The sequence below is a fragment of the Anolis carolinensis genome, chromosome 4, assembly GCF_035594765.1.
Source record: "Anolis carolinensis isolate JA03-04 chromosome 4, rAnoCar3.1.pri, whole genome shotgun sequence".
Classification (NCBI taxonomy): domain Eukaryota; kingdom Metazoa; phylum Chordata; class Lepidosauria; order Squamata; family Dactyloidae; genus Anolis; species Anolis carolinensis.
This window is the reverse complement of record NC_085844.1, coordinates 14953961-14978999: the sequence shown is the minus strand read 5'-3', so window position 1 is coordinate 14978999 and position 25039 is coordinate 14953961. Positions and strand designations below refer to the sequence as shown.

Here is a 25039-nt window from a genome sequence, read left to right as displayed (position 1 = left end):
AGCTGCCACTGATTCTGGAATGAAGACTGACATTACCAAGAATGTGGGGCTGTACATGACTCTGGATCTCATAGTAGAAGAAAAGAAAAATTAAGAAAGAAAGAAAGAAAGAAAGAAAGAAAGAAAGAAAGAAAGAAAGAAAGAAAGAAAGAAAGAAAAAGATTAATGAGCTGTTAACCTTTAGTGACATGAGATTTAAGGCTGGTTGGGTAGGATGAAAGACCAAAGTGGAAACTGGAAAGAAATCAACCCAAAGCCAAGAAATATCTCTAACTCAGCAAAGACTTCAACCGCAATGGGCAACCCTTCTGCATGTAGATAAGTATATGATCATTGGCAACATTCACTTGAAGTCATATTGAAGATGGAACCAGTTTGTTTTCTGCTGCTCTAAAGACTTAGGCATGAAGCAATGGATTCAAAATACAGGAAAAGAGATTCCACTGATTCCTGATGGCAAGAGCTATTCTACAATGATTCTTCAGAATGTGGTGGAGTCTCCTTTTCTGAAAGTTTTTAAACATAGGCCGGGTGACCATCTGCTGGGAATGAAGTAATTGTGAAAATCTGCATGGATGGTCTTTGTGGTGTCTTCCAAATCTATAATTTTATCTTTATAAGGATGCATCTACACTGTAGAATTAATGCAGTTTGACACCACTTTCACTTCCATGCCTTGGGGTCATAGAGCAGTAGTTTGGTGAGGCACCAGCACTCTTTGACAGAGAAGACTAAAGACCTTGTAAAACTACAGCTCTCAAGATTCCATAGCATTGAGACATGGCAGCTAAAGTGGTATCAAACTGCATTAATTCTATAATGTAGACTCACCATGTGTTGAAGCAGGGCCTTATCAAAGCTGGCCCCAGGATCATGCACTTTGACTCACCAAAATGGCTCCAACTTCTAGGCGTCATGTCATGATTACTATTATTTTTCAATTCTCAGTCCTGTAAAAATTGTTCACTTCTCAGAAGAGAGAGGCTGAGATTTTCTTTCTCGGTTTTTCTCTTTTTTGCAAGCAGCCAGACACCAAATGTGTAGTTGGGGAAAACTGTGTCATTATAGAAGACTGATAGAGGCACAGTTGGAAGAATTAGACTCCTGTTACACAAGAGAGAAAGTGAGTTTTGGCACAGGGATTTATATCAGCGGGAGGATGCAGAGATCCCTGCAGAAGCTTTAAAAGCATTCAAGGAGAAACCCAGAGTTTGAAAGGTACCAATTTTGGCAGCACAAGTTTGCTGAAGCAGCAGGAACAGGCAGCTAACTTTGTGACTAGACTAAAAGCCAGATCTATAAATGGATTGCCATTGTACAACACATATTTCTACCAACCATATGTGGACTTGTTGCCAATTAGTTTAGATTCTTGGTTTTTCCCAGCATTTTGGGGACTTTGTGTGGTTCCAGGAAGATCTCAGAGGCAGAAAAATGATCCTCAGACTCATTGCAAGACTGGTATAAGGAAAGAGCAATACACATTCATTGACTGGGATCCTGTTGGTGACACAAACTGGTGAAAGCTGTATTGTGCATTCAGAGTTGGTGGGGTGGGGAATGCAGAAGGCACATAACTAGCTGACAGTGGTGAGGGTAGAGTTCCAAGTATGAAAGCATTGCAAAAAGAGAAGAACTTACCTATTTCCATGTGTGAATATGCATTGTTGAACTCCTCTGTACATTGCACATTATGTGCTGTGCAATGTGGTCACAGGTGTAAGTATTCACTGTCTCTCATACTTATTTTGCTATGGTGGTATTCAGTGTAGAGATTATATCATGCTAGAATAGCATAACACGATAACACTGAGATAAAGTGGGATCTCTACCACCATCTAGATTTAGGGGAAAATTCTGACAATTTCTGCAAATAATCTACTTTAAAACAATCTTGGGGTTTAATTAAAGAAAAACCAAAACTATAGGTAAAGGCAAAGGTTTTCTCCTGACATTAAGTCTAGTCATGTCCGACTCTGGGGGTTGGTGCTCATCTCCATTTCTAAGCCAAAGAGCCAGCGTTGTCCGGAGACACCTCCAGGTTATGTGGCTGGCATGGTTGCATGGAGGGCCGTTACTTTCCTGCAGAAGCACATTTGCATGTTTTCAAACTGCTAGGAAATTGTTGTTGCTGTTTGTTTTATTCTGATGTATTTATTGTTGTGTTTGGATTTGTTTTTACTGTTGTATTTATTAGGCTGCTGGGCTTGGTCCCTTTGTAAGCCACCCTGAGTCCCCTCGGGGAGATGGGGTAGGATATAAGAATAAAGTATTATTATTATTATTATTATTATTATTATTATTATTATTATTGGCAGAAGCTGGGGCTAATAGCGGGAGCCCACTCCGCTTTCAGGATTCGAACTGCCAACCTTTCGGTCAGGAAGTTCAGCAACTCAGTGGTTTAACCCGCTGCACCACGGAGGGCTCCACCAAAACTATACGCTGGTACAAATCATATTTTATTTTCAAGGTAGACAAGGTGTGAGGTAGACAAGGTCCAGAAATGCCTTCTTGAAAGCATGGCAGTATTTTCAAAATGATTTTGGCTTCTTCTGATAACATGCTTCCCCAAAAAGGCCTGCACTGCACCTCCTTCCCAAATTCCTATATACTTTGCCTTTTCCAAACACACAAACAAAATGATCTGTGGCCAAATTTTAAAAAGCCCGCACAATTTCCCAACAAATCAATTGGTCTTAGCCACAAGATGGGTGGAATTGTTAATATATCACACCCAAATTGCCAAGAGAACAAACCCCCGTCACTTGCAGTAGCTGCTGCCTGGTAAGTCACGATTTTTAGACACTGAACCATATGATGTGATAGTACAGGCAGTCACTGAGTTACAAACATCCAACTTATAAACTACTCATAGTTAAGAATAGTGGTGAGACTAAAGGAAGTGAGAGGGGCACAGGCAGCAAAATAAATGTTACAGGGTGCTAACCATTATTTATGTTACAGTATATGCACAACTGGAAAAAAAACTTACCTGGAGGTACACTTAAAAATGTACCTGTTCCAACTTACACACACATTCAACTTAAGAACAAACTTACAGGACCTCTCTTGTCTACAACCCAGAGACTGCATGAAATGGTCTGATTACAGTTTGAATCAGGAATTCAAAGGCACAACTGTGTTTGTCTGGATCAGTATGCAAAGGGATTTTGTATCTAACTGAGAGAAAGAAGAGGAGAGTGTAAGCTTTCCTAGACTCAGATTCATGGAGTGAAATGCCTAGCAACAGACATTTATGAGCAGGCTGAGTGTTTGTGTGTGTAAATAGTGTTAGAAATGCAAAGCTTGTGTGTCTGGTGATGAGGTGACAAGTTCTGTTTTAATTATGGTAATTGGGGACACAAAGGCAGGAGGAAAGATGTTGTCTAAAGCCAAGGTGAGTTGTTAACCATATGAATGGTGGAAGGGGTTATTGAAATGTAATGTGATGCTGGCTGGGAATCGGAAAGATGTGATAATTGTTCTATATCTTAAATAGTGTTATAATATGGGCAGTTTTCCAGGAAACCATTGTCTCTGTGCAATTTACTGTCAGTAGATTGGAGTTTGTGGATATATTCCAATTCTGTTGCCTCTCTTTCTAATCTCCCTTTGTAATTTTGTCTGTTTCTTTAAGGTCAGAGATGGACTGCCCAGGAAGACTGAAGGGTTCTGCAACAGGGTTTTGTGCACTCCAGTTCCTAATACAGACAGACCCCAAGTTATGTACAAGATAGATTTACTTTTTGGCAATTTGGAACAGGTGTATTTTAAGTGTTATTCCAGCCACTTGTGGAAACAAGGATTGGTGATAAAGCTTCAATGGAGATCCCTTTTCCCCCAGGATACTTCTTCCAGGAGTTATTTTTCCTTCCTAGGTGTAGATTTCTCTTAGTTCCCGTTGTCTCAACCTGGTTCTTAACAATGAGTTGTTTGTAAGTCAGATGTTTGTAACTCTAGGTTTGCCTGTACCTTATATACATCAATTTATCCACTGATGCAGACTGGCCTGTTTGCCCAATGTAGAATGTTGAAGGGCATTGTTAATAGAGGATGGCATTTATCACTTTAGTTTAGATTAGTGATTCTCAACCTGTGGTTCCCAGATGTTTTGGACCAGATGTTTTGGTAAATTGGCTGGGATTTCTGGGAATTGTAGGTCAAAACACCTGGGGACCCACAGGTTGGCCCTAAACCATTTAAGACTTTGTGAGTAAAAACCAGTGCTTTGAACTGAATTCAGAATCAAACTGTAATCCATTGCAGTTGGTTCAATATCAGCAACACATGGTCTCTGAAGCTCATGTCCAGCAATTTGCACTAAGCGTAGCTTCTGAACACTTTTCAAGAGGAGTCCTATGACATTATTGTTCTTGAGTGTCTTCATGTCCTTTCTGACTCATGGCAATACTAAGACCAATCTCTCATTGGTAAAATTTGTTCAGTGGGGGTTGTCTTTGCCTTCCTTTAAGGCTGAGAGAGTGTAATTTACCTAACGTCATCTAGTTGTTTTTCATATCCAATTGGGGATTCAAAGCATGTTCTCCAGAGCCATAGTCCAGTACTCAAACTGCTGTACCATGCTGCATTATGTACATTACAGAAATCTAATTGAGAGTTATTAATAGTCTGGCCCTATTTGGGGAAAAACTGAAGCTTTTTCCTTGGCAGGGGAATACTGAAATTCATTGTGAAAGAGAAATACGCAGAGTAAAGTAAGTGCTCATTTTATTGTACTGTAATTTCTTCCCCTGGTTTTACATCACGTACATCTACTTTGTGGGAATCTGGGGGGAGTTGTCTGTGGGTACTTGCATGGAACATACTTGATTTTACACAGATACTGCTTTTGAGATACAGCCTTTCAAGACGCAATAGCAGGCTCAGTAAATCCCACCACAATCCATGTGTTGAAAGGCATGCTCACCCTGGTGTATGAGTAAGTGAATTCAACTGCGTTTGTGGACATTTTTCAAAGATCCATACTTTTCAGTCATGCCCATTCACTTGCATATAACTCCATAAAGAAAAAAACAAAAGAATCTGGTGGTTTTGCTCTCAATGATGGGAAAGCAAAAACCACGTGCATGCTCTTGTTAGTAATCACAGAGACCACAAATTGGATAATTTCACTTAATGGGATGATGATGATGATAAGGAAAGAATTGGTGGTGGTGATTGATTACCAGGAGGAGAAGAATAGCTTGGAAGAGTTACTTTTGGACTACAACTCCCAGGATCTCCCAGCCAGAAGCTATAGTCCATTTTCCCCCCAAGATGTAGTGGAGGAGCACAGCTTGACTCGGTAACTTTTACAGAATTCATAGAGGACTATCTCCCACTCCAGTCTTTTCCCATAAGAAAGTTGTTTTCTGGTCCAGTTCAATTCCTTGTAATTTCCTTCAAATGTTTACAAACTGCATCTGAATCCAAACATCAATACAGTCATCTAAAGAATAATTATGTAGGGATGGACAGCTCCCAAAGTTTCAATATCACTTGCATTTGGATTTTCAAAACCCTCCCAATTCTAATATGAACGATGTTTGTACCTTTGGATTAATGATGTTCTGGAACACAATTCTCATCCAAATGCACTAGACAAATTCATTATGTAGAACTATTCCCAATATAAAGAGGATCATGTTGTACCCAGCTGCCATATAGTTGAAGAGGCTGCCACTAAAATTTTGGATAGCATTCTGTTCAGCACCTACAGTGTAGGAAGCTGGACTTACAGCATCATCAATTTTGGAATGTTTACGATCATTATACCATTACAACAACCAAAGAATTCAAAATACAAAACCTATTTCAGAAGCTAGCCAGCCCTGCCAACACAGGCATTTCTGAGGTGCTGAGTGGTGAGTGAAAAAGCAGCCAGTCTTCTCCCAGAAGCAAAACAGTTTGATTCTCAGTAACAGATCTGATCTGTAAACTGCTGTTCTGCCAGGAGTGGACCAGATGCCTCTTCACTCATAGTCACACTCATCAGAGCTTTGGGAATCCCTACGTAAATGAGACTGCCTGGCTTCTAAAATAGGTTTTGAGGCGTCACATCAGGAGACATAGCTAGGAGGGTGTGGACACAAAATCTTGGTTAAGGTTACAGTTTTGACCCAGTATAATAAATATGGTGAAAAGCCGGGCTGCAGTTAAGCATCAAGAAAACCAAGAAAACCAGACTGATTGATAACTGGCAAATAGAGGGAGAAAACATGAAGGCAGTGACAGACTTTATATTTCTAGGCGTGAAGATCACTGCAGATGAAGACTGCATCCAGGAAATCAGAAGACATTTACTTCTTGAGAGGAGAGCAATGACCAACCTCGATAAAATAGTGAAAAGCCTAGACATCACACTGGCAATGAAGGTCCGCATAGTTAAAGCAATGGTATTCCTCATAGTAACCTATGGATGTGAGAGCTGGAACATAAGGAAGGCTGAACGAAGGAAGATAGATGCCTTTGAACTCTGGTGCTGGAGGAAAATCCTGAGAGTGCCTTGGACCGCAAGAAGATCCAACTAGTCCATCCTCCAGGAAATAATGCCCGACTGCTCACTGGAGGAAAGGATATTGGAGGAAAAGTTAAAGTATTTTGACCACATCATGAGAAGACAGGAAAGCTTGGAAAAGATCATGATGCTGGGGAAAATGGAAGGAAAAAGGAAGCGAGGCTGAACAAGGGTGAGATGGATGGATGGTATCCTTGAAGTGACTGGCTTGACCTGGAGGCGGCAACGGCCGACAGGAAGCTCTAGTGTGGACTGGTCCATGAGGTCACAAAGAGTCGAAAACAACTGCATGAATGAAAAAGAAGACATAAAGAGAAAATGGGCAAACTCCAGCAGACCAGAGGATAATCCAACAAACCTATAAATTACATTTTCTCCCACAAATGCCCCCCCCCTGCCAAACTCTCTGGTTCTTTTGATTCCTAAAATAAGGGCTGAGCTCCCCACGGTTTGTGAGATCTAAATCTACATTGGTATAATTATACAGTAGTTGCACAGCACCACACTTCTGTTGAATAGTGGCATTTTGCAACCAATTGTGTATTTGTCAATGTACTTACTCATCATTATACAATAAGGAATGCACAGAGGTTGTTTCTCCAGTCCCAGTGAATTAACAAGTGCATTGAAGCCAGCGATGAACAGAAAGTACAATGACATGATTAAAAATATAGAAGTGTATAACTCAGGACCGGCCCAAGGGAATCTTCAGGGGTATGCAAAAAAAATTTTGCGCCCCCCCCACCGCGCCGCGGGAGGTGTGGTCAGATCTGGCCCCGCCTCCCACACCACGCGCGGGTGCCCTGACCCCGCCCCCACGGCATGGGGCAGCGTAGGAGGCGTGGCCAGCCCCGCTTCCCGCGGCGGGCACCCTGTCCCTACGGCAGGCGCCGCAGGAGGCGGGGCCAGACTTGACCACGCCTCCCGCATCGCGCGGCCCTGCCTCCCACAGCGCGGGAGGCAGGGCCAGGACGCCGGAGGCGGGGCCAAGTGTGGCCACGCCTCCCAGGGGCTCAATAGCACCCCTGGGAACATGGCGCCCAACGCGGGGGCGTGGCTAGCGTCCCGTGTTGGGCCGGGCCTGGTATAACTGGAAGAGGCTACAAGAGCCATCTAGTTCAACTGCTACTATGCAGGAATACACAATGAAAGCACTCCCAACAGTTGTTCATGAAAAAAAAAACTTCAAAGGAAGATACTCCAGCACACTCCAAGAAAGCATAGTCCTCTGTTTAACAGATCTTGCTTCCAGGAAGTTCTTCCTAATGTTAGGTGAATTCTCTTTTTCTTGTAATTTGATTCTCTTGTTCTATGTCCTAGTCTCTGGAGCAGCAGAAAAACCTGCTTGATCTTCAATATGACATCACTTCAATTTTTTAAAAAATGCTGTCATGTCCCTTCTTAATTTTCATCTCCAGGATAAACTTACCCAGCTCCCTAAACTGTTCCTCATAGGACTTGGCTTCCAGATCTTTGAACATTTTGGTTGTCTTTCTCTGGACATGTTCCAGTTTGCCAATGTCCTTCTTGACTTGTGGTGCCCAGGCCTGGACACGGTATTCTAGGTGATTACCAATCTAATTCTCTCTCATCCTCTCTCCCTTTCTTTTTCCACTTCTCAAGTGGGAAGCATCTTTCACTAGTTCTCCATATGGCCAGCAAAATCTTCCACACCCTGATCTAAATTTCTGAAAGCCATGGATTCCTGAGAAATCAAATGAGGCTGAATGGTGAGTCAGCTGACAGCTGTTGTTCGTTCCAAGCCAGGACTGCTTCCAAGATCCAGCTGTGGTTAGCTCACCTCTGAGTTCATAAATGGGGAATCTGTGTGTGGGGGGCCAAGCGATTGGTATATGATTTATAAAGGAGCAGGCAGAGTGGAAAGAAACCACTTCAGACACGACTATCAGGAGGACAGCTAAGTGAAATCAGATGGGTGCTGCTGACTCAAGTTTGGTCTGTTGAGAAAGTGGGGGAATCCCTCCAAATGTAAACCTTCTTAGGAAGATTTAGAAGCTCACCTCCCCCTATTTCCTGCCTATCACATTGGATCATCATGACAGAGTGGTGTTTTGCCTCTGTTTTTCTGACCAGAAGCATAATCAAGCAGTTTCCATCCATGCCTTTTCCCCCTGAATACTTGCCATAAACTAGTATCTGATGGCTCACAGAGTGGCACCAATTTGAGTAGCACTGCCTTATATAACCAGGGTTTGATGCAACAGAACTAGGAATTGGCTCCAGAATTAAGACATCTAGAAGCTGTAATCCCAAGAAGCTTTGAGGGACATATTGAGAAAGAACAAAGATTTTTCATGACAAAGATCCTATAACAATGACTTCTTTTTGTTATTTTTCTTATTGTATAATATTTTAAAATCCAGTGGCACATGTGGGATGTCGAGTTGGGATAGGTGCATGATTTATAGTTTTTCCAATCACTTCCTCCCTGCATATGCTGCACACTAGATTGGATGCCTCAGGGCAAGCCAAACTAAACCCATACATAGCAGAGTGCTTATCAGTTGTCAGCAGAGTGTAACTGCACCGTCTGACCTTGTGCTGATCACTGTTTAGAAAAACTCTGATTCAATTTTCATCCAAACTCACAGGAGGCATTTAATCTTGACATACAGAGATCAAGATCCCTGACGATCACCTATCAGTCAATACAGCGATATACAATATGTAGGCAAACAGATTCATGAGCAATAGATATCAGCAACAGATGTACAGCAAGAGATTTCTCATGGCAAGAGAGAGAACATGCATCTTCTGCCATGCTTGCTTGTCATCAGCCAGGGACAAAAATGTATGATGCAACCCTTGTCATGAATGTCACATGGTTATGACTCAGCCTGTCCCCTAATTAATACATCACCACCCACTTAACCATTCTGCAGGTATGTGACCACATATCCATTAGAACTGTATTTTCCACAGTTTTACACAATAAGACTACATTCTTGTCTAACAATACATTATCTATCCAACATAGGAATCATGCATCCTCCCAGATGTTGGCTGCAACTCCCAACAGACCTAGCCAGCACATATAATGCTGAAGAATATTTGAATTTGAAGTCTAACAATTTCTGGAGGCCCACCAATGATTCCCAATGCTGGCTAATGTTAGGACCATCCAGAATCCAGGTCATGAGATAATGGGACTTTAGTGGAAGAGGAGAAAGGAAACTGCCTTCCTGCAGACTCCAGTCCATGTTGGGACCAGAAGAAGTTGAGAACTCTTGCTTCATCCAAGCTTCTTGAAATTTTTGCTGGTGCTTTGACAACCCTTGATTTACTCATCTTCTCCTGATCGAGTTACTCTGTCTTAACCAGTTCTTCATGCCCAAATAAATTACTGTTAAGGCTCTGCCTTCATTCTTGCCATGGCTCAATTATTCTTTGTTTTTCCGCACCACTCAACCCTGAATTGACAACAGGAAAGGTCACCCGGGCTGTGCTTAGCTAGTTGCAAATGCCACAGTACATTATCTGAGACACAGAATATAATTATCTTTTCACAAGTGGCAATTAGTGGGAATACCTCCCATCACTTCTGCTTAGAACTCAACAATGCTAATGTGGTGGAAGGTGACAGATTACATGCAGGAAGCTCTCGATAACCCATGCAAGACTTTGATCTCGGATGCCAGGTCTTCCTGTTTGTTTGATTTCCTAATATTTAAAAATCCAAGTGGCTTGGGAGTAAAGCCATTGTTTCAAAACTAGAAAGCAAGCCAGAAAAACGTTATACAATTTTCTATTACAGATTTGTTCCTTCGGTGAGTGATTAAATGTTATTACTCCAAAATTCTATTCTAAAAACCATTCAGGACTAGGAACAGACTTTCCATTCTGTTCTAGGACATAATAACTCTTTGTGGTAGCTCTAATGCTGTTAGAAATGGAAGGAAGAACAGCAGATTCCCAAAAATAATTACTAAAGTTTTTTTCTTTTTGCTTCCAGAGTCTGCAGAAAATTGAGAAACATTGCAGACTTCACTTCTTGATTGATGTCTTCCATGTGCAGTCCAAGCTGTAAAGGAGCTATCCAAGAATTGATCTATACTGTTGGATTAATGCAATTGGACACCACTTTAACTGCCATGGCTAAGTGCTATGGAATCATGGGAATTGTTGTTTCACAAAGTGTTTAGCCATTTATGTCAAAGAGTGCTGGTACCTTGCCAAACTACAACTCCCAGGATTCTATAGAATTGAGACAGGGAAGTTAAAGTGACATTTGGCTGTACTAAATTTACATCCGAATGTACCCCACGATACTGGACTCTTTTCTCAAAATATGTTTCAAAACAGTGGTTTTAAGGTTTTACCGAAACCTAAAGTAGATCCACTACTACATTGACATGGAAGCCACTAGTAAATATGATACGCACAAAAAGAAACCAAAAAATTAAGGAGAAGGGGAATGAGGAAGTAGATTTCTAAGCACCTGTTCTTAGGTGGGAGAGAAAGATGGGGAAGTGATGCTTCGCCTGTTGATCTTCCCCTTATGCTACAAAAGTGTTTTACTATGCTACCCTTGGGGACAATTATTCATTCAGAAGAAGAGGGTGGGATTTCTTGGCCCTCCCGCCCTCCCTCCTAGATTACTAACCAAAGAAGAACATGTGGAGGTGTGTAGCAACACACACCCTTTCTATCTTCCCAACAGAATTAGGGTGTTATGAACATCTGCTGCTTTCTGCTCTGATCTTTCTACCAGTTTGGCACTAAAACGATCTTGGCTTACCAGTGCGTAACTTGCGTTTCTATTTTCTCCCCTGTCTTCCTCTCGCCCTCAAGACTTAATGGTCTCTGGTTACAATTGTTAGTGCAAAAATATCCTTGAAGTGAAAAAGCCCTGGGCTTGATCATCGGGGACTGTGCTATGCTTCAATAGCTTGATCATATCCAGACAGACAAATTTCAGCATATTCCTTTGCAAGAGTATCTATCTGGCAACGATTGCTGTTTCTCTCCTGCGCTCTTTGCCCCATTTTCTATCTTGGAGCTACAAGTGCCCTTTTGATGGATTACGAGTGAAGGATTGGCTGTCACTCTGCTATGCTACATTTACAGGGGAAATGAAGCCGATTGAGTCTGCCCGCCTCAAGACTTACTTGGAGCAGGAGCCAACCAAATGAGTCAAATCTCTGAAGTAACCAGTTACAAATAATGGGTTAAATGTGCAGTACAACCCCTGTTTCCACAGGACTGATATGGTTTTGTTTATCTACACCCAACAAATTATGTATTTTCTAGGGTTTTTTTCCCCCGTGTCAGGAGCAACCGGAGTTGCTTCTGGAGTGAGAGAATTGGCCGTCTGCAAAGACGTTGCCCAGGGGACGCCCGGATGTTTTTGATGTTTTTACCATCCTTGTGGGAGGCTTCTCTCATGTCCCCGCGTGGAGCTGGAGCTGATAGAGGGAGCTCATCCGCACTCTCCCCAGGTGGGATTCGAACCTGGCAGCTTTCAGGTCAGCAACCCAACCTTAAAGTCATGAGGCTTTTATCCCCTAGACCACCAGAGGCTCCTATTTTCTAGTTCATCCAGCATGACCCTATGGATGGCTTTCATTTCAATAGGATTCTCTATTATCTGTGGCTATTATCCCACACAAAGTTCAGGAACATATACTCTGTGGATACAGGGGTCATATTTATATCTCCATATCTATCTATCTGTCTGTCTATCTATCTATCTATCTATCTATCTATCTATCTATCTATCTATCTATCTATGTGTGTGTCAAAGTATGTATGTATGTATGCTCCTTGGTTCATTGGTTTGTATGTACCACAAAGGCTCCTGTATTGCTTGGATCTGGACCAAACTTGGCACACATAATTGTATGTATATAATGTGATTACGGATGGCATTTTATTTCGTTCTGCCATGTACAATGACAATAAAGTTATTCTATTCCATACCCTTTATTAATCCAACCTAAAAGAATGGGTTGGGGTAAGAAACCCCACATTTTTTGGGCCCATAGCTGAGGGAAAGGCAAGGCAAGCTTGTTTTCTGCTGTTCAGGAGATCAAGACATAAAGCTATGGATTCAATTGCAGGAAAAGAGATTTCAGCTAAACATTAGGAATAACTTCCTGACCATTAGAGCTGTCTGACAGTAGAATATAATGCCTCGGAGTGTGGAAGAGTCTCCTTCTCTGGAGGTTTTTAATTAGTGACTGGATGACCATCTATTGGGAATGTTTTTATTGTGTTTGCCTGTATGATAGGGGATTGGACTGGATGGCCCTTGGGGTCTCTTCCAGCTCTCTGGTTCATTTTGTTTCCTGTCAATGCCCATCCTTATTAAAATCCCTCAGACTATTTCCCAACCCATCCTGTCATGCTCAAACGTTTAATCTTCTTTCCTGCTTTTACATTTCTTTATTTTACTCCATGGGATCTCATGAACATTTGTGGGGAGGCAACTCAGAACGAGTTGGACTCTAACAAAGACATAGCTGTGGCATATTGATTTCACAGGACTGATTAACATACGTTTCGGTGATTTATTGCATATCCATTTTACACTCTACTTCATTGTTATAATAAAGTCTGGTTTTGTTGGTGAACCCCCCAGGAGTTTCTGCCCTTTTACTTGAATGATCACTCATCACTGATTCACAAGTTATTAATCCCTGTATCCAGGTTTGGGGAAAAGAGGGGCCAAGCTTTGGGAAGCCTTCCCACCAGATCTGAACTTTTTTTTTATTTCAAATGTATTTTTCAGTTGTGTGTGTTTGTGTGTGAGTGAAAGACAGGAAAAATATCCTGAATGAATGAGGGAGAGGAGACAAGGGCATTTCCAGTCCAAAATGAATTTTGCCCCCAATAACATTTTCCTACAGTCCCCCAAATTTCTGGCATTGCACAAAGTCAGATTTTGAAAACCATTTACAGGTAGATTTTTTTTCCATTTGCTGCATTTCATATTCCCTTGCTAAATGTCTCTGCCCTTTTAATATGGGTGCCTAACCGGTATTGCAAAAATTCTCAAGTTATTGCAATGTTAGACATTTGGAGACTGATGGGAAAATTTAAGGAGAGGGGAGAATTCTTATGGGGGAATGGTGTCATTTCCCACTCCAATAGCTACAATCCATATCATACAAGCTTCTTTCAAGCAATCCTTCCTTCAAAGCCCAGGGGAAGATGTCATAAGCTAAATCTTCCCACCGGGCTTTTTCAGATTGGGACGATCAGGAAGGCTGCAGAGTGAATCATAAGAGAAAGGAAAATACTGCTCTCAGCTTCCTGACAACAAGGAGATAAGCCCAGAAACAACACCCAAATAAATTCAGAATAAATTCAAAAATGACCTGAGAAAGAAGCAAAAAAACAGGAATATCCCAGGAAAGTAATTGTATTTGCATATACAATACATGCATAAACCTGGAGATGGTATCCATTTATTTTTAATATACACTTCTATATATAACCTGAAGGAAATTTCAATGTTAGAAATGACTTGAAGGCACACAACAGTAATTTCATACCAGAAGTGGAATATAACTCTATCAGAAGATAGAATCATAGAGCTGGAAGAGACCTCGTGGACCATCCAGTCCAACCCCTGGAAAAAGGAAGGAAAAATCAAGGCACTCTCAACATATGGTTATCCAGCTTTTATTTAAAAGCCTCCAAAGGAGGAGCCTCCACCACAGTCCAGGGCAGAGAGTTCCACTGCTGAACAGCTCTCACTGTGAGGAAGTTCTTCCTAATGTTCAGGTGAAATCTCCTTTCCTGTATTTTAAGCCTAGTCTCCAGGGCAGCAGAAAACAAGCTTGCTCCCTCCTCCCTATGACTTCCCCTCACATATTTATACATGGCCATCATGTCTCCTCTCAACCTTCTCTTCTGCAGGCTAAAAATGCCTAGCTCTTTAAGTCACTCCTCATAGGGCTTGTTCTCCAGACCCTCCTCTGGGCACATTCCAGCTTATCAACATCTTCCTTAAATTGCTATGCCCAGAATTGCTATGCACAGTATTCCAGGTGTGGTCTAACCAAGGCAGAATGGAGGTAAGCATGACTTCCCTGGATATAGACACTATATTCCTAGTTATCCAGGCCAAAATACCATTGGCTTTTTAGCTGCCGCATGTCATTGTTGGCTCATGTTTAACTTGCTGTCCATGAGGACTCCAAAATCTTTTTCACATGTACTTTGTGCTTTGAATGAGATTTTCCTGCTTCTTGCAGGGGGTTGGACTGGATGGCCCGTGAAGTCTCTTCTAACTCTACGATTCTATGATTCTACTGCTATTGAGCCAGGCATCCCCCATTCTGTATCTTTGCATTTCATTTTTTCTGCTTAAGTGGAGTATCTTGCATTTGTCCCTCTTGAACTTCATTTTGTTAGTTTTGGGCAATCCTATCTCTAATCTGTTAAGATCATTTTGAATGTTGCTCCTGTCTTCTGGAGTATTGGCTGTCCCTCCCAATTTGGTGTCATCTGCAAACTTCAAGGGGCTTCTAGCCCTTCATCTATGTTATTAATAAAGATGTTAAACAGAACCGGGCCCAGGACGGAACCCTGCTTGTGGCACTCCACTCGTCACTTCTTTCCAGGATGAAGAAGACGCATTGGTGAGCATCTGCAGGGTTCATTTGTTTAACCAATTACAGACAGGGCTGGCTCTAGGTGATTTTCAAGGGTAAGCGAATAGAATTTTGGCACACACCACCCCCCCCCCAAACCAATCACTGAAAAATAAAAGTGTTGGATAAGCGAAAATGTTGGATAAGGAGGAGGGATTAAGGAAAAGGCTATTAAACATCAAATTACATTATTTTACAAATTAAACACTAAAACATCATGTTTTACAACAAATTGACAGAAAAAGCAATTCAATACATGGTAATGTTAAGTAGGAATTACTATATTTGCGAATTTAGCACCAAACACTGAACTGGGATATAGGGCGGTGTGGACTCAGATAACCCAGTTCAAAGCAGATATTGTGGGTATTCTGCTTTGATATTCTGGGTTATATGGCTGTGTGGAAGAGCCCTGAGGGTCCTTAGGAATCCATAGGAATTAAAAGGCCACCGAAAGGGAATCTGGCCCTTAAAAAAAACTCTAAAATCAGGACAGTAAATAAAGAACAACACTCTGAAAACAGAGGAATTCCGGTCAGGAAACAATCAGGGTCAGCTAACACCTCCCAACAATGGATTCCCCCAGACAGGAAGCAGACAGGCTTTGAAGTTTCAAAGCTATTCAATGCTAATCAAGGTGGCCACTTACAACATTCACACCTGCCTCAAGGACATTCCACAGATATATAAACCCCGTAAACAAAAAGTTGGCTTTTGGACACTTGGCGGGGCCCCAAGAGGTGCCTCAACTGCGCCCCCCAAACGATGGCGCCTGAGGCAACTGCCTAAATTGCCTTATGGTTGAACCGCCCCTGATTACAGATTTACCTAACCGTGGTTTTGATGATGATGGTGGTGGTGGTGGTGGTGGTGGTGCATGGAGCCTTCTCTTCTCTTCTCTGCCCCTTTCTCCTTCCCCAGCTGTTTCCCACTAATTTCATAAGATCAACCAACATCAGAAAAGAGTTTAATTAAAAGAAAACATATGATCCCATCAGAGGCTTAAAACTAGACAGCACAGAAATGGATTAATCTTCCCATTCTTTGTTTTAGGTAAGTCGAGAAAAAGGGATGACTGCAGTGGTGAGGCTGGTATAAAATAGCCACACTGTCAATCTGACATCCCCAAAGTTGCCCCTCCTGGTATCCTGTTCCCAAAGGCTTAGTGGTATTTTCACATGGGATTCTGAGTCGGAGGAGGCAGACGGGAGAAGAGCGATTGCATCTGGTGCAAGGAGCAAACTTGACGTTTCTTTTGACAGGCCCCATCAGAGTAACTGTCCCAGGAGTGTTATAACAGAGACAAGACTGAGCAGGTGGCAATAATTGGCATTACATGTGTTCAAGCATTTTCTATCATATGGATTACAGTGGAATTCCCTCCTCAAGGGAGGCAAATGTAGATTTTAAGCCTTTTCAGACCCCTTTGATAAGCTTTTTCATCAGCAGTTTCTCAGCCCATGTGAACCTCTTTCCCCTTCCTCTGTCTGTCTCTCTGGGTTGAAAATAAATATACAGCAATAATGAGATGGAAATGGAGGAGCATAGTAGAAGTCATCAAAAATAGGAGATTTATGGAATTCCTGCCTAAGGATAAGAATGTTTGTCAACTTCACCTTTTCCCACACTGAGATTTCCTCGATTATTTCCATGACCAAAATAAGACATTTGCAAAAATTAGCCAATTCTCCAAAGGTTTTTCATTTGCAGCAGTCAAAGAAAGCCAAGGAAGCAATTGCCCTTCAGCGCTAAAAGGTTAAACTTAGAGATGTAAATCCTCATTTATTTTGTCCTCTCATGCAGAGTTGAAAAACTACTGTAGTTTTCTTCCCACTGTGGTGAAGAAGTGAATATGCATCCATAATATTTTTCGTCACAGCTAAACATCCTGAAATGTTTTAAAGGAATTATTCTCGACAGGGTTTTTTTTTTGCACACAAAAAACATTCTGCACCTACAAAAAGGTGTTTTCTTGTTAGTGAATATGTTTTCTGCACAGAAAATGCTTTTCCTGCTCATCATTTTGGCACTGTTTGCACAATGTCCCAATGGCATGGCTATATATATCCTTGTTCCCCTTCTGAGAATACAATCCAACTTCATCTACAGTGACGCAATGTGTTATACCTTTGTGCCGGCTGAACTGCTGACCTGAAGGTTGGGTTGCTGACCTGAAGGTTGCCGGTTCAAATCCACGAGAGCTCCCATCTGTCAGCTCTAGCTTGTGAAGACGTGGGTGAAACAACATCTCTGTAGACAGCCAATTCTTTCACTCCAGAAACGACTTGCAGTATGTTCTCAAGTTGCTTTTACCACAATAAAAAAAATCTACTTATATGTCAGTTTAGAGTCATTTCCCAATAGGATGCCTCCTTGTATTTTACCACCTCCTCACAAGAGACTAGTGTGTTCTTCTTGCAGTTATGACCAATAAAAGTTTTTTTCTCTCCTATCCCTCTATTTATTGTTTGTCTCTACCAGCTGATTAGTTCAGAATTCAACAAAAAAAGCCCTTCCAATTGTTGTAGGATTTTAATAGTCCTCATGAAATGTGGCCAGGAATCTTGCATCCTTCCAGATAATGCACTTTTTGACTTGACCACCACCATTTCATCCATGGATGGTGATGTTCGTTTTTTATTACCTTTCCCCTTACTTGGTCACTATGGTGTTATATTGTATTTTGTGTTTTAACTTGTTTTTATATCTGAATGTTATGATGATACTGTTTTAGTTATTTATATTGGTTTTAACTTGTCACATTTTGTTTCTGTTTTGGGCTTGGTCCCATGTTAGCCGTCCCGAGTCCCTTCGAGGAGATAGTGGTGGGATAGAAAAATTAAGTATTATTATTATTATTATTATTATTATTATTATTATTATTATTATTATAGTGCACATCTCAGCTTTCCTCAGCATTAACCATCCTTACAGAGACTACTGGGAGTTGCAAAACAAGAAAATCTGGATAGCCACATCATTCTCACCCCTGCATGATTAGGATTACGTAAGTGTTACAAAAATGTTTAAAAATGTTACTAAAATGTTGCCCGCTGTTGTTGTTGTTGTTGTTGTTGTTTTGTTGTTGTTGTTGTTTTGTTGTTGTTGTTGTTAACAATGCAGTTAAAAACATATAAAATTAAGAGAGACTTAAACTAAATCAATTGTCAAAACAATTCAATTAAACTACAATTATAAAATACATTTTAACAGCTCTTTAAAGGTGTTGATTTTTGTCTCAGCCAAAGGATTTTCATCCAGCTTCTCGTTTTCAGTATAAAATGCAGAATATAAAATAATCAAAGCAGTTTGTAAATGTATGACCAAACACTGAAACAACTATATAGATTCCGTTATTGATTAATGTTCTTCATAAAACATTCAAATCATCATCATCATTATCAGAATTATTTGACATCTAGACTGTCAATAGTTTCCTCGCTTGATAGATTGTCTGGAAAGTATAGCTCGAACACCAAGATCATTTAAGCAGCCTGAGCCAGTCACAAATTGTTGTTAGGCTGTGTGACTTGGGACTGTAACATTTTCAGACTGATGCAAGCGTCATCAATAAAGACAAAGGTGGAATGCAAAATGGTTTTCCAATTTCAAGACCAGTTTATTCTTTGCCTCTAAAAACTGTCTTAGGTAGTCCCTGCCAGGGAGAGATGATCCTCAGTACCATGGAAAGGGGAGAAAGAATTAACATTGCTGTTGTTGTTTTGTTGTTGTGGGTCTCTCATTTAGGACTTTATCACATGAAACTGTTATCTGCTGTCTTTCAGCATTCAAGCCATTAGGAAGAGTAGCAGCTTATCAGGATGATCATTTCTGCTATTGCACATTTCCATAGTTGCACAACTTCGACAACTCACTCCTCCATGGCTCAATGGCAGTACTTTGTGTTATGATCCTGACACCACTTTCCTGCCATTCCGCTGATCTGTTAAGGGGATTTTTAAACTATTTATGCAAGCAATTTTGCAATGTCAACTTTTTAAAAAATCAAATGAATGAACTACTGCGAATGGGAGTGCAAGAGAAGAGGACTATCTTTGCACACTGATGTCACTTTTGTATAACTAATTTTATTCAGAAGTAAAGAAAATAGTAAAAATGAGAAATAATGCATTTCCCTGATGTCACTTCTGTGCCAGCATGCTTCACACAAGTGCATCAGGATCATCGCATAAAGTAAATGATAGGACCGTGGCATGATCAGGGCCTATTTCTCATCAATTGGCAGAGACAGGTTTATTGTGAGGAGATGGCAGACTAGCAACAGGTTGGGCACAGCCTCATGCAATAGGAAGTGTTACCAAAAGGCCCTTCCACACTGGCACAAAATGCAGAATGAACTGGCATTAAAAATGCTGGGTTGGCACAGCACCTTAGCCACACATGGGTGCATAAGCCTGCCTCTTTGGCAGGGGACCAGCCATACATGCCAGTGGTGACACCAGTGAAGCATAGCTGGGCACAGGGACTGCATTATATGGCAGCATAGATGGGGCCAAAGATGATACTCCTGCTTTACTGTTGGTTTGCCACATTTTTGCAATAACGTCTTCCAACATTCTTGCGATGCTGGGCTCTAAAATAGATGTGTCGTTGAATCCAATAAGAAGCAGATTCAAACTGTTTCCCAAGAGGATTAATTGGATGCCATGCCTGCCCTTCCTGCCAGCTGGGCATGCCAGCAGCAGCAGCAAACCCAGCCATTTCCACTGGGATTGGTAATTAGGTCTGCCTTGCTCCGAAAAGATTAATTTCTCCACCGAACAAACAATTACGGCGCAAGTCCTGTAACCAGGGACAAACTCAAGTCCACGGATGGATTTCAATTAGAGAAGCGGAGCCTTTCTGACTTAGCCAGAGTACAAGGAAACGGAGGAGAAAGATAACAAAACAGGATTATTAAATTAATCTTACCATCTCAGGGACATCACAAAAGATTCTCAATTTGCTTTTCCCCTGGGGGCCAAAAACAACTGAGCAGATCGATTCCATTATTTTCCCGTAATAAACTCAAATGGAGAAAAGATGTGGGATGTACCACTACAGCTTCTAACTTCAGAGTTTTTCCTTCTTCTGTTGATTCTAGAATTTAGGGTGGATGGCCTTAATCTATTTTTTTAAAAGACCAGTGAAAAAACCAATAGAAGACGGAAAGATTTCACTTCTTTATAGGGTAAGTTTGGATATCATCTTACTGCTTTCAAGTAGAGCTCCATATTGCAACAAAACACAAGGCTGACACATTTGGGGATAACTTTTCTCTTCATTCCATTTCAGCAGGGAAGGCTAAATATCTTGGAAAAACTATAGGTCCCAGGATCCCATAGCATTGAGCCATGGTAGTAAAAGCAGGATCAAACTGCATTAATTCAACAGTGCAGATGTATCCCAGAACTAACATTGGCTTAGCTTGTTTAGCTCCCTCCATTCATTGTGCTCAGGAACTTTCTGAAATCTCTTTCTGCAAAATCTGTGTGAGAGAAAAAAAGAAAAAAAATCTTGGCCTGAATTTCCTATTTTATCATCTTTCATCTTTTTTTTTAAAAAGGAATGGCTTTCCTTTTAGCTGAGATACCAAGGGAAGTTTGAGGTCACGTCTAATTCTTTTCCAGACCACTTCTCCTAACCCTAATGTCAACTCAAGTGAGAAAGCGGCAACATTCACACACATGTTTCCATGAATATTTCATGTTCTTGCTGCTAGAAACGGCACATTTAAATGTATTCATTGCTCAGTCATAAGAAAGGATAGGCCATCAGAAACATTCGGGCAGGCTCGCAATCTCTCCTTTTAGCAAAATAACAGAGCAGCACACTACACAAACAAACAAACACACAAACATAATTATAATGGATCTGTCTGAGGACTGATCCCCACAACAAAGAATGGGTAAAACTTGGTTAATTCTTTACAATAACAAAAAAAAAAAGTCTTATACTACCTCAGTAGTTCTCAAGCTGTGACCCCATGTTGCAGTGATCCCCAACCATAACATAATCTTCATTGCTATTTCATAACTGTAATTTTGTAATTATGATTCGTAATGTAAATATCTGATATGCAGGATGTATTTTCATTCACTGGATCGAATTTGGCCTGAAGCTTTCATGAATGCCAGCCCATGTAAACAGTTGCATAGGCTATGAATGCATTCCACACATCTGATGAAGTGTGCAAAAGCATATTTTGTTTGTTTGGTTGTTGCATTTTTATGCTGCCTTTCTCCCAGAATGAGACCCAAGGCGGCTGCCAAAACAATATATTTGCAGTAAAATGTAAAACACTACATAAACAGCATACAAAAACAGATGCAAATAAAGTATGTCATAAAACGCTCTCTTTCTTGACTAAAATGCTTATGCCCAGTAAAAATGTGTTAGTCTTTAAAGTACCATAACTTGTAGAAGGAGAGAGTCAACAACTTTAGCAAACATCAGGAGAAGTCTGACAAACCTTGTCAGTTCCAGCTTGGATCTGCTAAGATGCGGTGAGGAAGCAACCTTCTGTAACTTCTCCAGTGTCATCTCTCAGGCTCTCTACTTCCATCCATTTCTGCTTCTGATGTAACTGCAAACGCCATTTAAAAAAAAAAGTATAGGGAGCAGCATGAAGGCGATGTACTAATTTTGGAGCTGGATGGAGTAAAAACCCATAATGGACAAAAATGGAAACAGATGGAGCCGTTTTTGTTTTATTGCTGCAAGAAAAAAAGTCATAAGAAGTTGATGTCCCCTTACTGGCTGGATCTGGACCTAGAAGCATCAGGCGCTGACTAGTAAAACGAAGCTGAGCTGGACGTTCAGGATAAGTGCAGGCCAAATCAAACAGTGCACTTGGCTACATTTCAAGGAGAAGGGAAGGGAAAGAGGCCTTGCCAGCATTTTGCATCAGCTTCACATTTTGAGCTGGAGGAAATGAGATGACTTGAGCCAGCTGTGACATCAAAGGGGCTTAGACCTGAAATGGATTGCAGGGAAGGGTTCCCCCTCTAGTAAGGTTTGCTAAGTTCAGCCAAGCCTTCCTGAAACAAGGCTCAGCTCCAAAGAAATAAGAGGAGAACTTACAGGCATATGTAATTGGGACTAACAGAGGGGGACAGTTTGCAGCCCTGCGTTACTTTTTTTTTTAGAAATGGAGGCTGCAAAATTTGGACTGGTACCAAAAGGTTTGAATAGTAAACAAGTTCCCCTATACACAACTATTCAGAACATTTGAAGGAAGAACAACAGTGAATGGATAGTTCAGACATGGAAACATTATCAGGACTGGAGCATTAAAACAATTAAGTCTGAGGAAATTACTTCCTTTGCACTAAAAGAAAGCTACCTTGGGTCTCACTCCAGAAGAAGAGTGGCAAACAAATGAAATTTAGTACAGCCCCTGTATCCTCAGAGGATACCTTCCAGGGCTGCACATAACGTAAAGGTAAATGTTTTTCCCTGGCATTAAGTCCAGTCGTGTCCGACTCTGGGGGTTGGTGCTCATTTCCATTTCTAAGCCGAAGAGCTGACGTTGTCCATAGACACCTCCAAGGTCATGTGGCCGGCATGACTGCATGGAACGCTGTTACCTTCCCGCTGGAGCAGTACCTATTGATCTACTTGCATTTGCATGTTTTCGAACTGCTAGGTTGGCAGAAACTGGAGCTAACAACGGGAGCTCACTCCGCTCCCCGGATTTGAACCTGGGACCTTTAGGTCAGCAAGTTCAGCAGCTTAGTGCTTTAACACACTGAGCCACCGGAGGCTGCACATAGATATGCAAAATAGAAGGTAATAGTGAATGCTATTGAATAAACAACTTATTGTGGAAGCATACCATAGAGTCATGCTGGAGATCCTAGAGAAGACACCTCTCTAAGCATCACTAGGTCCTCCAGTCTAAGTCTATGATCAATGTCTGATGGAAGCCCACCACAGAATCATCTAGAGGACCCAGAAAATGCTAGAGATAACGTATTTTGTCAAGTGTGGGTAAATGAAACCTGGTTCTGTTGATACTTGTGGATGCAGAAATTGTAATGCAAATTAATTTATTAAACTCCCTGCTTACAGTTTTTTAATCAGCATTTATCCATTTCCACTAAATTGTATATTTTCAGTAGCCAATCTTCTCCAGGTGGAATGGCTGTATCTTCTCCAGATGGAATGGTTGCACAATTTTATTTTTCTATTTAAGATTCATTAAAGGGGTCGGGGAGGGAGGATTGCCATTGCCTTCCTGTCATGTTGAGAGAGTGTGTCATTCCCAAGGTCACCCAGGAGGTCTCCACAGCTGAGTAGAGATTTCAATCCTGGTCAACTGGACTCCTAATTTACATTGAAACCATCACGCCACATTGGCGACATGCATATAGGTGACAAAAGCACTTGAACAGCACTACTAGCTGCCAGACCCTGGATCCCAGAAGGCGACAGTACACCATCAGATTTCGTATAAATGTAAAGAAATGATTAATAGCAGGTATTTATACAAATCATGTAACACACATTCCAGTTTCTGTCTGCCTGAGTGAAGTCAGCTGGAAAGTAATGAACAGCATCATTACATTTATTCCAACTGAAATCACTGAAGAGGACAGAAGGTTAATATAAATACCTATTATCAATCATTTCATAAAACACACACACCTATACCTTCTCAACAGAGCTGATAAAAGCCAGGCAGTCTTGGATGTCAGACACTTCCTTGACCCATTTCATACCGGCTTCAGAGCATGATACAGAATTGAGACTGCTATGGTCGCCTTAGTGGATGATCTCCATCTCGACAGGAGTAGTGTGTTGGTGCTTCTAGATCTCTCCGCGGCTTTAGATACCATCAACCATGGTATCTGGAACATCTTTAGGGGCTGGGAATCAGAGGCATTATGTTACAGTGGTTCCGGTTGTATGTCTCAAGCAGGTTCCAGATGGTAGCACTTGCGGATAGGTGCTCCTCACAAAAGGAGCTGTTATTTGATCCTGCCACAGTTGCACTTTTGCTCCTTTGTGTGTGATAAAGTGCTAAGTGCTATTATTCCATTCAATGGTAGAAGAACTTCTTTAACGCTGAAACTAATTAAGATTTTTTTGCATTTTAAAGCCTTGAGGCTCCTTTCCCCCCATGATAAATGCTTGATTCTCTCTTAGCTACTTAAAACTATTCTCCCATCCCCTGAATAGTAAATCCAGCAGAGGGGTGTTTCTTCCTGCCCTATAACTGCCTCATGAAACCATTGGTTGGTTCTGTTTAAGAGAGCAGGAGATGGTGGCATGTTTCCAAAGCCTTTTTCAATCCTCCTGAGGTCTATAAACTGCTATACCTCATCAAGTCACTCTAATTGCCAATTGTGGTAATAAAGAGAGGAAAAGCAGAATTTGGAATAATCAGTGTTTCCTTTCCAATGAATAAAAAGATAGCTTAACAAGACCCAGGTAATCTCCGTTTCATCTGTTCTAGAGCTTCGGCAGAGAACATCCTCATGCTTGAGGCTCTTATCATGCTAAACTTTTTAAAAAGGTTGCTGCCTTCCTGGTAAACTGCTGGAAACTTTTATTATTCTTTTTTAATTTTCACTGTATTTCTACCCTGCTGTTCTCACCCCAAAGGTGACTCAGAGTGGCTTAGAGTTTGGCCACTTCAGTGCCACGTTGCAAATACACAGTGTATAAATATAATACAATACAAATCATAGCACATTTAACATAAAATACAAAACAAAAATCACACAAAGCATAATAACATCCAGAAATATGATATAAATAAATATTAAGCATTAAAACATTTAAAACCAATTACAATTACTGTGTAGGCTCATCAATTAGATAGTATATTTTGCTAAGCTCAACACCTGTTTAGGAACCTCTACATCCTCCAGTGTGACCCTATAGTCAACCT

The 25039-nt window shown here is 41.1% G+C and overlaps 2 long non-coding RNA genes across 2 annotated transcripts; one reads left to right on the top strand and one right to left on the bottom strand.

Annotated features, from left to right (window-relative positions):
* The first annotated feature begins 3242 nt into the window (after positions 1-3242).
* On the top strand, positions 3243-9909 carry LOC134298785 (uncharacterized). Its single transcript, XR_010005866.1, has 2 exons — positions 3243-3400; positions 3641-9909. It is a non-coding gene; the product is annotated as an uncharacterized LOC134298785 (long non-coding RNA).
* Positions 9910-20311: 10402 nt separating this feature from the next.
* LOC134298784 (uncharacterized) lies at positions 20312-22750 on the bottom strand. The gene is made up of 2 exons (XR_010005865.1): positions 21614-22750; positions 20312-20629 (listed from the first exon to the last, which is right to left on the bottom strand). It is a non-coding gene; the product is annotated as an uncharacterized LOC134298784 (long non-coding RNA).
* Between the last annotated feature and the right edge of the window lie 2289 nt (positions 22751-25039).